The sequence below is a fragment of the Gadus morhua genome, chromosome 21 (genome assembly GCF_902167405.1).
Source record: "Gadus morhua chromosome 21, gadMor3.0, whole genome shotgun sequence".
NCBI lineage: Eukaryota > Metazoa > Chordata > Actinopteri > Gadiformes > Gadidae > Gadus > Gadus morhua.
Window position 1 is genome coordinate 21111870 of NC_044068.1, and position 14678 is coordinate 21126547.

Sequence of the window (14678 nt, forward strand, 5' to 3'; positions counted from 1 at the left end):
TCAGGGAGGTTTCTATGTGTTTAAGCACCAGAAGGATGTACATACAGTACTTTTGTGCACAGTAATGAGCAGGGGAAATATGGAGAGATTGAACATAATACAAGTATAATCTTTAAAACAATTATGTACATTTATTTAACAAACATCACATAACACAAATACACCAATCGAAAAGGTCTGTGTCTCCAACCAATGCATCTTTCCACTCCCTCCCCTCTCCCCATCACAAAGGTTGCAGTAGGACCATAAAGAGGCCATGCCTCTATTGACCAAGTTTTGGGGCTCTAGAGTCAATAATGGCGACACTACTGAAATTGTTGCTGAATAAAAAATCTTCAAAAATAAGAAGAGATATATTTGTCAAAATAGGAGGAATAGTAGGACCATAAAGAGGTGACGCTATTGAAATTGTACCATTGTGGTAGTTTTCAGTTTTGCACTTTGCAGACGGTCCCTAAACTCGCGGCTGAACGCCGACAGCTCATAGAAGCCAATGCATTTCACTGTTCGCTAAAGACGTCTCGTTTGGATGAAAACAATGTTGTAGCTGTTTCTCTAGGTTACTATATTTAGCTAGAGGTGTCAATTGTGTCGCAACGATGTTTCACTGATCTATTAACCGCCAACTCCGAATCTGCCAATTTATTTTTCGAACTTTACGGAAGTTCCTCTCCCTTTATAGCTATGCTTTACTCACAGGTGTGTGAATTTACCTGGATATGAAGTGTCGGTAGCGCAAAATAATATAACATTCATATTTTAAAGAGATAAGCTGAAGCTCTCCTCTCCTCTCGTTAAAAAAAATAAAATCAGCAGCGACGGTTATACTTCAGCAGTGGTGTACTGCCGCTGCTCGGTGCATGTAGGGGAAACACTGTCCTTCTGTTCCTCTCCTTATCGAGGGAAGAGAAAGATTAGAGGGAAACAAACACAGAACAACATCGTTAGAACCTCAGCTCTGTGTTGTCATAGTACAAAGGAAAGCAAATACTTGCTATAGATGAAAAAATAAAGATTCACAATTGTCTAGGATTCTTTAACAATTGCTTGTGAATAAATATTCAAAGTACATTAAATAGGAAGAGAAAAGTTAATATTGAGCGTGCCCTAAGGAGAGAGGGGAACATCACCACAGAGCCTTCTCCAAGTCTCCTTTATTACCACAATTGGTAATAAAGGAAGAGGTGTTCTGGTCAAATTCAGACACTAAATTATGTTTGCCAAAATCCAGCTCTGTCTGATTGAATACGCTTATAATGTTTTTGCTTTTGGAGATGGTCTTGTTTATTACTAAATGCAGGCTCTTCATGGGTGATCCCTGATTTAGATTCATGCTGGGCCTTTATCACTATTATTCCTGCTTCCAAGGAAGTGTGAACGGGTTGTGGCGTCAATAAATAGGTTGGAGTCAAAGTCCCCGTCCACACGGGCGAAAACGATCCGGTTTCGTTTTATGCGGTTCAGGAATATCTCCGTAAAGACGGAGTCATTGCGATCCGCATCGAGCTGTAGAAACGCTGTAGTAAATATTCAAGGCGCTGGTTCTCCACAGAAAAAAGTGGAGCGCATCAAGCCTCCGCTCATACAGCCTGCGCGCTGTATACAAACATTGAGTCACGAGGAGATTCCACCTTTTAAATCGAGCAGAAAGACTTTTTAATGTACAGTTAGCAATTCAATTTATCGAGGAGCTTTATTTAAAGCTGCAAAAAGAATACAAATAAAATAAAACGCAACTCTGACGTCCCTCAGCTGGTGGGGGGCTAATGACGTCATCGTTTGCGTTTCGGGCTTCCACACCAATCCTAACACGGAACCGCAGGTCCGGATAGATTTGAAACCATCTCCGAGGGTTGTTTCAGAAATATGCGCTTCGGACACCGGATTCGCCGGCTCCGTCTGGACGGTCAGCCGAAACGGACGACTTATGCGGTTTCACCAAAAAATCTGTTTCGTGTGGACGGTGCCAAAGCGTGGGTGCTTGATAACAAATACACTTTAGTCATGCATCTTTGAATCTCAACTTCGCAACTTCTCTCCCAGTTGAAAACTTCTCATAGATTTGATGCATTTTTTAGTATGCATCAAATCTATGATGCCAAGGTTTGACATGGCTTGACTTTCTTTCCATCAAAAACACTTTTTGGTTTTTCTTCACATTTAATATTGATGACTGTGGTGAAATGATCATCTACCATCTATGGACCTCACCCGCAAAAAAATTCTAATCACACTTTAGTTGTGAGACAAGGTGAAAGGGAGGGGGAGAGAAAGGGATTATGCCAAAAATAGGCCTTCGTTCAGAATGTAGTTTATCTCCAGATCTTTGCTAATGTAGTTGTCACATTTATTGTTGTTGGACCCACTCACAGAAAAAAGCAGTAAAAGAGAAAAACGCTAGGAAAAGGAGGGTTGGAGATTATAAACTGAGGTTGTCAAGATTAATCATTTCTTCTAGGATAGGTGGGAAGAAGGTCAGAGTGAGGGAAGGTAGCAGGTGCCTCCCAACATTATCACCCACTAACTTTGCCTCCCTCCATCGCTCCTTCACCCGGTCTGTTCCCTAGATCGGTCCCAAGCTTGGCAAGGCCTCAAGGGGCTTTCTAGGCCTTTGATGAAATATTGATCAGCAAAAGGGCAGCTGGTATCGCCTGTAAGCAACCCCGCTGACAGGCTTTTAACAGCCCCGCCAGACCACCAAACACAGTATGGCCTGTGGTGTCACCACAGGAAACTCCTTGGTGAAAATACAATAGTGGTTTCACTCTGTACCCCGAACCTTTACACCACATTTTCTGCCTTCTTTACAGACCATACATTGTATGACTTATATTTATTAAGGGTAGGAATATTTATACCGGAGAATCTGTCTGTCTGAAATCTGAAACTTTCTTGAGGGATTTATCGGTTTTGCTTTCGCCCTAGGTTAACAGTTAACAGTGCCAATCCACAAGTTTCAAGTTAAGATACTGAACGGAATCAGACACTTAATGCTTAGAATTCAGAGCGAAGATGCCAGCTGTATTCAATTCTGAGTGCAGAGAAACATTTCAATAGTAGAGAGGTTAAAGGGCTCATATGGTTCACGCAACACAAGGGGGTTACTGACCACTTACGTCCTTGCGGACCCTCCTTTTGTCCAACGTAAGGGCCGGACGTGCGCCTCCCAAAAATCGTAACCTTCCATCGAGGAGACGCAGCAGCAAGGGCTGTGATTGGTCTGCTTAATAAACCTGACGTAGAACCATAAACGTTCACGATTGCGTCGAAGCGTCTGCGTGGTCATTGCGTTGCGGGAACGTGGGACCATAAAAAGGCCTTAAGTGTAGGAGGGGGTGATGTTGAACTGTTTGGAACGCAGCCTAAGCATTCACTTCTGAATCAAATAGATTTTAGTTCATGGTGGTATAAATGTACGTAGAATTCTGTCTGTGTCCAAGTCTGTGAGCATGTGCAGTGGTGTGTACACAAAGAATTGGAACTAGTGGATTTGTTCATTTTCTGGAGCTCATGGGGAAAACCTTCTAGCCAATGAAGTTGGTGGTCGCTAGCCTGGGTTGGACAATGTTTTCAAGGAATATTTATTTTCCTTCTAAATTGTTTTCAAACAACAAAAACACGAGTACTAACTGTGTGTGTGTGTGTGTGTGTGTGTGTGTGTGTGTGTTTGTGTGGGAGTGTGTGTGTGGGAGTGTGTGGTGTGTGTGCGTGTGTGTGTAGGTGTGTCGCGTATCATGTTTATCAAAGAGTAGCACTAACAGAGTGGGTGAGAGATGGAATGACAAACCAACAGACTTTAGCCCTGCAGCAGATCACCTGACGATCCCGTCTCTCTGCCCATTGGCCGACCCATGAGGTCAGGTAGACAAGAGAGGCCGTCACACCCCCTCCTGAAGGAAATATTACGCCGGGATAATGACCAACCTTTGCTACCCTCTTAGTTACTTACCTCTTACTCTTTTTCAGGTAAACAATTCTTTAAAAAAAAGGATATGAATATATCTTTGTACCTCTCTACTCCCGCATCTTCTCTTGTACAGCCCACCATCAGCTTAGCCCAGGTATACCCAGGCTGCCTTGCGCGCAATTTCATTTCACGCTGCTAGGCAGCCTGGATTTTCGCCTGAGATAGGGAACCAATCACAGAACGGGGAGGGACGGCAAGACGATGACGACGTCTCTGCGACACACCCATCGTCTTCTTCCTCATCGAATTTCTGTCGATCTTCATACGTCATCTGATATAATTGATACGATTGGCTATGAGCTACGTACAGACTCACATAATAGACATTCATAGCGCCCAATAAAAGGCTCCGGGCACTCGTAAACCACGCCTCAAATACGAGAAAATTTATGTCAATGTAATGTTCTCAATGTAGATTGAGATGAGGTCTGGTGTTAGCCAGGCTACTATCAGCTATGGATCATTAGACTTTAATGAGCAATTTAAGAATGAAAACAAGAAACAGACCTTGAAAGAAAACACTTGAAACTGACCAAAAAAAACACAACCACCGAGGATAAAAGAGATGGGGCCTCTGAACCTTGTATTATAGGCTTGTAAAAACAGAGCCGCCACGACAGTCTTTTATTGGGATTTTGCAGAGAGCTCAGAAGACCTTCCCCCCCATGGCCCTTCACCTTCCCCACCATGGCCATTTACTTCCCCCCCCATGGCCCTTCACCTTCCCCACCATGGCCCTTCACCTTCCCCACCATGGCCATTTAACCTTCCCCCCCATGGCCCTTCACCGCCCCCCCCATGGCCCTTCACCGCCCCCCCCCCCATGGCCCTTCACCGTCCCCCCCATGGCCCTTCACCGTCCCCCCCATGGCCCTTCACCGTCCCCCCCATGGCCCTTCACCGCCCCCCCCATGGCCCTTCACCGTCTCCCCAATGGCCCTTCACCGTCCCCCCCCATGGCCCTTCACCAGCCCCCCCATGGCCCTTCACTAGCCCCCCCATGGCCCTTCACCAGCGCCCCACCCTGGCCCTTCACCGTCTCCCCCATGGCCCTTCACCTGCCCCCCCATGGCCCTTTACCTGCCCCCCCATGGCTCTGCACCAGCCCCTCATGGCTCTTCACCTGCCCCCCATGGCTCTTCACCAGCGCCCCACCCTAGCCCTTCACCGCCCCCACCATGACCCTTCGTCGGCTCCCCCTCCATGGCCCTTCACCAGCCCCCCCATGGCCCTTCACCAGCCCCCCCATGGCCCTTCACCTGCCCCCCCATGGCCCTTCACCAGCGCCCCACCCTGGCCCTTCACCGCCCCCACCATGACCCTTCGTCGGCTCCCCCACCATGGCCCTTCACCAGCCCCCCCATGGCCCTTCACCAGCCCCCCCATGGCCCTTCACCTGCCCCCCCATGGCCCTTCACCAGCGCCCCACCCTGGCCCTTCACCGCCCCCACCATGACCCTTCGTCGGCTCCCCCACCATGGCCCTTCACCAGCCCCACCATGGCCCTTCACCAGCCCCACCATGGCCCTTCACCTGCCCCCCCATGGCCCTTCACCAGCCCCCCCATGGCCCTTCACCAGCCCCCCCATGGCCCTTCACCAGCCCCCCCATGGCCCTTCACCTGCCCCCCCATGGCCCTTCACCAGCGCCCCACCCTGGCCCTTCACCGCCCCCACCATGACCCTTCGTCGGCTCCCCCACCATGGCCCTTCACCAGCCCCACCATGGCCCTTCACCAAAGCAATAGTAAAAAAGTGCTGTGGCTTGGTTTCTAATGCGGAGATAGAGTTTAAAATACGACAGCTTGGTTTCTAACACAGACATAGTTTACAATGCTGTGGCTTGGTTACTAACACGGACATAGGGCCATATTTTAACGGTTTGAAACGCAAGTGAGAAGCGCGAAATGCAAGTAGCTTTGTGGGAGGATAATGACTCTTGCGCCCAATGCAAATCTAAAATAGGTTGGTGTGAAACCCGTAGGTGTGTTTTGGGCGTAACGCGCAACGTCGCCCAACCCCTTTAAGAGTCAGCGCATTTGAACTTGACGAGATGATATTTTGACAGCGCGTTTGCAGTCTCCACTGAGACAGATGCATGACCACATGAATTTCAGACTTCAACTGGCTCAGTTTATGGTCAAATAATAGGCCTAATTCATGCATGGAATAGCATTTTTCAACTTCAGAAACACTGAGTCGTAATTTTCGGCAAACAAAACTTAACACATATATGATATGCGACCCTGTGGCCGCAACTGTGGGTCTGTTTAAGGATATGCGGCAATACATTAACAAACATTGTTTCTTACCAGTATTGTATACTTTATCATTATCGACTTATGTTCATAATATACATGTGTCCCCCCGTTAATAAACATTGCCATGGACTGTATTGTACGATGCGCGCAAAGCATCACCCGCATTCATGCATTCTTTTAAACACTCACTCGCGGTAAAATTATGTTTTTTTACCGTGAGTATTTCTCACGATCAAATACTCAAATACAAAGAGTTATGGGCTTGTACACGATGTCTGTGTCAAGAAAATATTTGATTGCTGTAAGGTGTTTGCAAATGCAAGTACAACTTCTTACCGCTGTATCAGCTGTTCTTTCCCAAATAATTGAAACAATGTTGTAATTTACCCTCAAACGAGATTTTGTTTTGGAAGGCTGGGATATAGCTTACTTTGCATGCATGCGCAGTCAATGCTTTTTCCAATTCCATTTTTTTCTTAAATGTATGATTTTAGATCTTTTAACAGAAAAATACCTGTTTTCTTTGCATTGTGGATGAACCATTTACATTTGTCGATCGCTGCGTGCGTGCAGGTGTCACTATTCCGTAATCTGACTGACTGAGACTCCTCGAGCCTTCGAAGTAAAGAAAAGTGATTCCGGAAATGATTTTGTTAGGGGACCAATCACAGCCCTTGCCGTCGCGTCGACTGAAGGTTAAATATTGGATGCGCATGCGCACGTTAGAGCTTAGATCAGGCCCAGAAAATCAAGCCCGACTCTGCCCGAGCCCGTGCACGTTCTGTCCGAGCCCGTCCCGGCCCGAACCGCAGATCAACTGTAATTATGAGCCCGAGCCCGATTTCAACCCAACATTTATTTTAACACATATGTAACTTTGTGCACATTTATTACTAGGCTACTCTGCTAAATATATATGTAAGGGATAATGTATAGAACGCCGGTCATTATCGGGAAACCGGTGACGTTCTATACAATATCCCGCTTATTACACGGCTACTTGCCAAAACTAAAAAAATAACTTCACATGGTGTGTCTTTTTACAATTCATTCGTTACCAGAATTCGTAGTGTTGATCAGCAGAGAAATAGTCTGCCAAAAACGTTGACGTCGGTTAACAACCGAAGACGCTGGGGTTGAAAGGTTACCAGACTACTTGAGGAGTGACGCCAAAGACGTTATAGGAAGAAAGTCCTTTGTTTTCCAATTATACTTGCATACGGCGTATATAATTATACTTATATATGGGCACAACTCACCACTGATGCAATATCCTTTGCCTACACTCCACAAACCTGTTGCATAAGTGAACATTGACTTAACTACCTCAACGTAAATTGAACCTAGGTCAGCCTCAAATTTAAATGTTTTTATATTCATCTGCTCCAGGATACTTTTCCGTTTCCAATTGAGAAGGCGCAGTCAAGCACTTTGAAAAATCAATTGATCCAATGTCCTTGGATAAGAAACCAAGGCCAAAAACCGAAAGAAATTATTATGACAATTATTAGTGCCATTTAGGGTTGCCGCGGTATACGGTATTAGGTTAAAAGTTCAGAAGTTTGTCTTTGCACTGTTCTATTTTTGAAGCGTTTTTTCATTAAAAAAAAAATATACAAACCTAATAGAAAGGCTACCTAATAAAGCGTTGGAACCATAGCAAGACCGGTAACCATAGCAACGCCGATAAACAAACCCCGCAAAGCCCTTTCCCTACTAGAGCTCCCCGCGCTACGGCCATCCGGAGGCGCACAGAGCTTTTGGCCGTGATATTATATATAAAATTATATTATACTAATATATTTAGAATGTTATAAGACGCTGTCACCGAGATTTGGCGCGCTGCCAGTCGCTGTCACCGAGTGTGAGAGGAGAGTTGACGGAGAAGATGGTGGTTGACCTAGTTTCAAAGTTTATACCGTTTATACTTGTTAATACAACCCTAGTACCATTGAATTTATGGCTATGACTGTGTACTAACTTCATTAAAATCAAGGAATTTTCGGCCGAAAATTTTCGGTGCATCCCTACAAAATATACATTTCGGAATGGGTTGGACAAAAACACGGTGCTATGTTTGAAATTTGCCCAACCTTTGGAAGTAGAAATACCTGTGTTACATGAAAAGAAATTGCATAACTCTTTGCATACAACAATAGGTATTCCAATAGTTTTTCAGGCCACTTGGGTTTTCTGGGTAAATAACAACTTTGACCATATTGAATTGAGCTGATGACTTGTCAAAAACAACTTGTAAAACAAAAGATATGGAAACTAAAATAAATCTTAAACGGAACTTCAAGAAGAGTTGCACGGAAAGCATGTGCAATCGTAGATTGACCAAGAGTTGCCATGATGGTTATATGATATTGCTTGTTACCTGTTCCTTTGATTGCCTGCCATCTTAGTAGCTGCTTGATTAAGTTTTGGTTTAATCACTTGTAATGTCTACCATGTTCAAATTAGCATGTGATTCAGAGTCAAACTGCTTTAGAGTGTTTCCATGACAACTGTCACTTTCCCAAAAGTGGGTAATTTTCCTGGCAGAAATAAGTGGATGTTGTGCTGCTGAGATGTGACAGAACTGTTCATCCAACCTTTGCATGCTTAGTGAAGCTGAAATGGATCCATCCTTCTCCTCCTCCTCTTGATAATTGCCGCTATACAGGTGCTTGAGCCTGCTTGATTTATCTTTTTTTAATCCAAGTGTAAGATAGTGTAGTGATGGGGGGGGGGGGGGGGTATTATAAATGGGTGTGCATTTATGTTTTACAGTCTAAAGTTATAAAGGAGCATTTCACCGGTGGAGGTATGAATATGTATTGAAATTGGGTCCTATATGTGGTCGAATAATAAAATAAAATTCTAATTTGGTGCCGTCTTGACCGAGAAAAGGCAGAAAGTGACTTTTTAGCGCTTGTGGATTGAAGACAACAACTCCCACCATGCACCACGAAGCACAGCTTCGCTGGCCACTCCCGCTGATCTAGATCTCCGCCTATCGGACACCTCGCTGTTCCATCTACCAAGCTGATACCGCAAGACTGCCTAAAAATCATTTCACAAAACTTTTCTAGTAGGGATGTCCCGATACTGGGTTTTTCAGGTAAATCGGGATCGGCCAATCTCATTCAATTTCATGGCCGATACATATTTATCTATCCATATTTTTTCTATATATAGTATATATATATATGTGGAAATTGCGTTGAATGAGAGATACAATTTCGCACGTTGAGCACACAGTTGTGTGACTCGTTAGAGAAACCAGGAAATCAAAACGTAAACGAATCCCGCATCGGGCTCTGACGTCATGAGACGCTCGTAATCCTTAAAGGCCCACTATGCAACTTCGGGCATTTCTTCGCTGTTTTCTTGGTTTGGCACGCACATTTCTCTACACGGCGCCCCCTACAGCTTCGTAGTAGATATTTTACAACACTGTCGTAACGACCCTTCCCCATGCACTTCTACGCGAGCCATGTGCATTTGTTTTGTCCGAAGTAAATGTTCATAAAGTGTAGGCAAGGTTATACATTTTTAAAATGGTGTATTTTTATTGCAATAAACATAATCCATCCTTTTTTATAGTTGACGGGGAGAATTAATATCCTAGATTATAATTGTTTTATCTTAGGTTGAACAGAACCCTCAGAGTAAGAGTGTTGGCCAACATAATCTAAATAAACAAGAACCTGGATTCGGGGATTCAGTCTGTATCTGGGAGACGAGACAGACGAACAGCAAAACACCCATGGAAACAAAGGTGTTTATATGGTTGCAACCAAGCAAGCTAGAAACATACAGGGCTCACAACAAAATGGTTGAGCAAACACATTTGTACAGAGACTATCAACATCAAGAATACCACGAAGACGAAGTTCACCCAAGGGTACTTTCAATTTCAAAAGCAACACGGCCAAGTCGGCGTCGGATTTGCAGTCTTCTTTTTCTTTCAGTTCACGCTATTCCTGAAAAGCTGTCCAAACGTTTACTCGTGTCTGGCCTCTCTGTCGGTCAGTCTCCCTTTTCTCTTCTTCTGACATTGGGTTTCTCTGTCTCTTTTTAGTCGGCTGATCTATGATGAATGTAACCATCCCTTAGTTACTTGTGTTTATATCGAGCCGGTTCCGTGTTTGGGGGTCTGTGCCGTAAAGCAATTCGTTACATCGCGAGACCCGAGACTCCCGCGAGAGTGGGCGGCGGGTCGCCGGCAGAAACATATTCCTTTTCTCCGCCAAGATTGGATACTTCCGCTGCGTCACATCCGGATTGTGTCGGGCCGAACAGAGCAAGTTGCATATGCGCTTTTTTCTTTGAGAGGCGACATGGGGCAATGACACACCCACCAAACGACCCAGAAATGGTTGCAGAACCATCAGAATAACTCTCAACCAGCATTATTAATGTAATTTTGCCTAAAAAAGTTGCATAGTGGGCCTTTAAAGGGACAGCGATCCCTGAACCACCAAGACGGTAAACGACATGCCTAACACAGTGGAAAGAACAACACATAACAAAATACTGTAGGTGAATTATGTTACACTCACTATATATATATATATATATATTAGTGGTGGGCCGTTATCGGCGTTGACGCGAAACTATTTTCAAACACTTCCTTGTTCGGACCCATCACGTGACTGAGCTAACCAATCAGAAGCTAGAATTAAGACAGGTAAACGTGAGGGAATCAGAGAGGCAGATTCAACAGAATATCCTGACTCTTAAATATGTAAACATGTAAATATGCAAGTAATAATTGTGTGACATAAATATGTAAATGATTAACTGATTAAACATTGTAAGTACATTTCTAGAAAAATTAACTCCAATATAAATGATATTAATTTATTCTACAACTTTCAAATATTTAACTTCTAAACCTTACATTATTATGGATTATTCCACGGCTCTTCTCAATGCTGGCTGAACAAACCATCCCAAGGTCAGAGAATCCTCTACACTACTGGCGGGCACATGCTACTAAGCGACCCGCACTGGCTGATACAGCCACAAAGTTTCTTTGCGCACCTTGTACATCGGTGGAGAGTGAGAGACTGTTTAGTGCAGTTTAGAATGTCCTTGATGAGAAAAGGAACCGGTTGTCAGCCGAGATGGTGCAGATGTTGGCTTTCATTAAACAAAACCTGCACTGAACTGAAGTAGTCAGTGCAGTAGATTAAGATGGAGGAAATAAGAAGCTCTATTACACTATTATTACCCACCCACATTGTAAAAAATAATAAGCTTACTTGAAAAAAGGGTGGAAACTTGTTGCCTCAAATAAGTTAAGTAACCAAAACTTTCTTTATGTTATGTTTACAAGTAATGCTTATGTTATGTTAAAGTGAGAGAATAAAATCTATTGAGCGCAGCTTGGATGCCTGTCTATTTCTTAATGTACAGGAAATTAAATGTTGTTTGTCAACACAAAAAGTGATATCGGAAATCAGTATCGAAAATCCAGTTTCGGGAGATATCGGGATCGGATCGGGAGCAACATGAAAATATCGGAATCGGAACAGGAGCTAAAAAATGAGATCGGGACATCTCATATTCTAGTGAAGATCCAGTACCTTCCGCCATTGTACTTCAGTTTTATCAACAGCCTCTGTTAGCTTAGCTTTAGACGCTGTGGATCTTAGTTTCTGCTGGTGAAGTCCCACCCACTGGCACTGCTCTAATAGGTCCGTAGCGTCAGTGGGTCCCACCCCCTATAGGGGGGTGAGACTAGTGCTTGTAGTCTTACGAGAATCCTCCCCTCTTACACTTCCTATTTACTTCTACGCAAAAATCATCATATTGCGTCATCTTAAACAGGAAGTGTTGGAGATCGATACGGAGCTCTCCAGTCTCTCCAGAAAAAAAGGGAATGATGCACGACCATTCAAAAATATGAGTGGGTTTCTAACGATACAAAGCTTAATGGAAATGGGTGAAGTTTCCCTTTTAAGGTAGTTTCCTGTATGATAACTAAGTAGGCTATCCCCTTTAAGAGAAAGTTAGTATCTGAAACGAAACAGTTGTAATACAACTGTTCATATTATCAAAAGCAACCTATATTCACTTGTTTAATAAGATTGCGATCAAGAAGAATGATCAATACATATAACAGATAGTGATAATTAAAGGAAGTTGATGATGGTAGTTTACCACTATTTATGGTAGTTTACCACCGTTCAGAAATTTGTTACAGTATCGAGCGGGGTTTCCACATTATAGCTTTGGGTTTAATTCCAACTAGAGATTGAGCGTGTGCAACAGAGTGAAGTCTATGATGGTAGTGTACCAAATATGGTTGATCAATACATATAATCAGATAGGGATAATTATAGCTCTATGATTGTAGTTTACCACTATGGATGATCAATATACAACAGATAGTGATAATTATAGGTCTATGATGGTAGTTTACCACTATGGATGATCAATACATACAACAGATAGTGATAATTATAGGTCTATGATGGTAGTTTACCACTATGGATGATCAAATGCAACAGATAGTGATAATTATAGGTCTATGATGGTAGTTTACCACTATGGATGATCAATACATACAACAGATAGTGATAATTATAGGTCTATGATGGTAGTTATGAATACAGTTGAATCTCATTCTCACTATCATCAGCAGGGTTACCTTCTGGGTTAGTCTGATGGAAACCTTTCTCTTGCAGTCTGATGGAAATTGGCCGCTGTCTCACTTGCTCTGGGGGTTAATGTTCGTCTGCTGCTCTGCATCACTTCCTGTACCACGGTGTTGACCTTTGCTGAGGGAGAAAGTAGAAGCGCTTGTTTTGATGCAGCTGATGAATCAAAACAAAAATGCAGAATAATCATCATCATTTAGGAATGAGATCACATAGTAATAATATATAATCGTGATTTGAATATCATTAATGGTGCAGCCCTATTTCACGGTACATGTTGCTACAGAATTAAATACTAAAAACCTCCACGAGCTACAGACACGCATCTGGATACACAAATCCAGCTGGGAGGTGGAACAGGAAAGGACTTCCTCATCTTCTTCTGTCATGTCTTCTCATGGGAAGACAGTGTTTTGTGTTGGCAGGCCAATAGTGTCGGACGGTCTGCATAGACAGACGTCACTGCTACAGCTCAGCTTGGCCAGGAAATCCTGTTCAGTTGCTGAGAAAATGGGTTCCCTTATCACGCTTTACAGGATAAGAGAGGAAAATACATTTGTTTTCCATGTTTGTTTGTATTAGTTTCTATTGCATACAACATGATTTTATAGGAACAAATATTGCATGTTATATTGTTTGTATACATGCAATGCATATTTCTTACTATATGATTTTTTTTTTTTTGCATGCAAAATAAAAATAATTTAGTACATGATACATTGCCAAATCAAGGTAATTGACCAAATACAAGGGATTAAGATCCCTAGTATTTTATCCATTTGAACTGGGTTAATCAACTTGAATAAGGGGTGCAGCATACCAGAGGGCAGATAAGATTGAAATCCAGGTTGCAGAATGGATAAAACAATAATCCAACACTATAAATCATGACTAGCGCTGGCATTATCTTTTTACTGAATGGAAACACTTGACGAGTGGACATGATCAGAGATCAACACGTTCCCCAGTTTAGAACACCCATCGCCTATTTTATAGTCAATGTTGAAATATAGAAACTGTGTGTGTGGGGGGGGGGAATCAGAACTGTGATTGCAAACTTCAATGTGCAGAGTTGGTATTGGTACGTTGACTTTGGTACATCTCACTTTCGACTCCATTAAGTCAAAAGTCAGATGTACTGCTCCTAAAAGGGTGTGGCCTGTGTTTGACCCTAGTGACGAGCACAGCGGTGAAGGGCAGGGTGGCCAGTGGTGGACTTGCATCATCGTAGTTCACGCGTTTCCGTCCCAGTGTGGTCGGGGGAATGGTTTCATCTACCTTATGAAACCATGATTACTTTGATGGCTGTTGATGTGTCCTTGGGCACTTGAGGTCTTCACACATCATCCCAGTGGAGCAGTCAGAGCTGCTGCAGGCCATTCATCATCGCTCCTTGCTCCCCTCAAACAGCCCCCCCCCCCCCCCCCCTCAAACAAGCATACATACTTATTTCAAATAACACTTAGGCCCATGACACAAGGAATAAGACAAAAAGTCACACGTAAAATGTAACCAATCAATGGGCCTAATTAAAAAGGTAAACAGTATGCATCCACGTTTTAAATGAGGTATTAGGTCAACATTCTGGCCTGAATCCCATTGAGCTGCCATTGTGCCCAGCGCCACGTGGATTACACTTTGAAATGGCATAATGCTAACATGTTTACTCAAAGGCTACATCCAGCTCCCCTCTCCCTCCCCTGTTAGGATTGGGCCTTTGTGTGCAGTGAGGAAACGTTTGAATCCCTCACTCCTTTCCTCCTGTTGCTGCTGCGGCGCTCACTCTATATAATAC

The 14678-nt window shown here is 43.5% G+C and overlaps 1 protein-coding gene and 1 long non-coding RNA gene across 2 annotated transcripts in view; one reads left to right on the forward strand and one right to left on the reverse strand.

Annotated features, from left to right (window-relative positions):
* man1a1 (mannosidase, alpha, class 1A, member 1) overlaps positions 1-14678 on the forward strand; it is a 99245-nt gene that overhangs the window by 55352 nt on the left and 29215 nt on the right. The window lies entirely within an intron of this gene.
* LOC115533896 (uncharacterized) lies at positions 107-13314 on the reverse strand. Its single transcript, XR_003974257.1, has 3 exons — positions 13187-13314; positions 12874-13003; positions 107-893 (listed from the first exon to the last, which is right to left on the reverse strand). It is a non-coding gene; the product is annotated as an uncharacterized LOC115533896 (long non-coding RNA).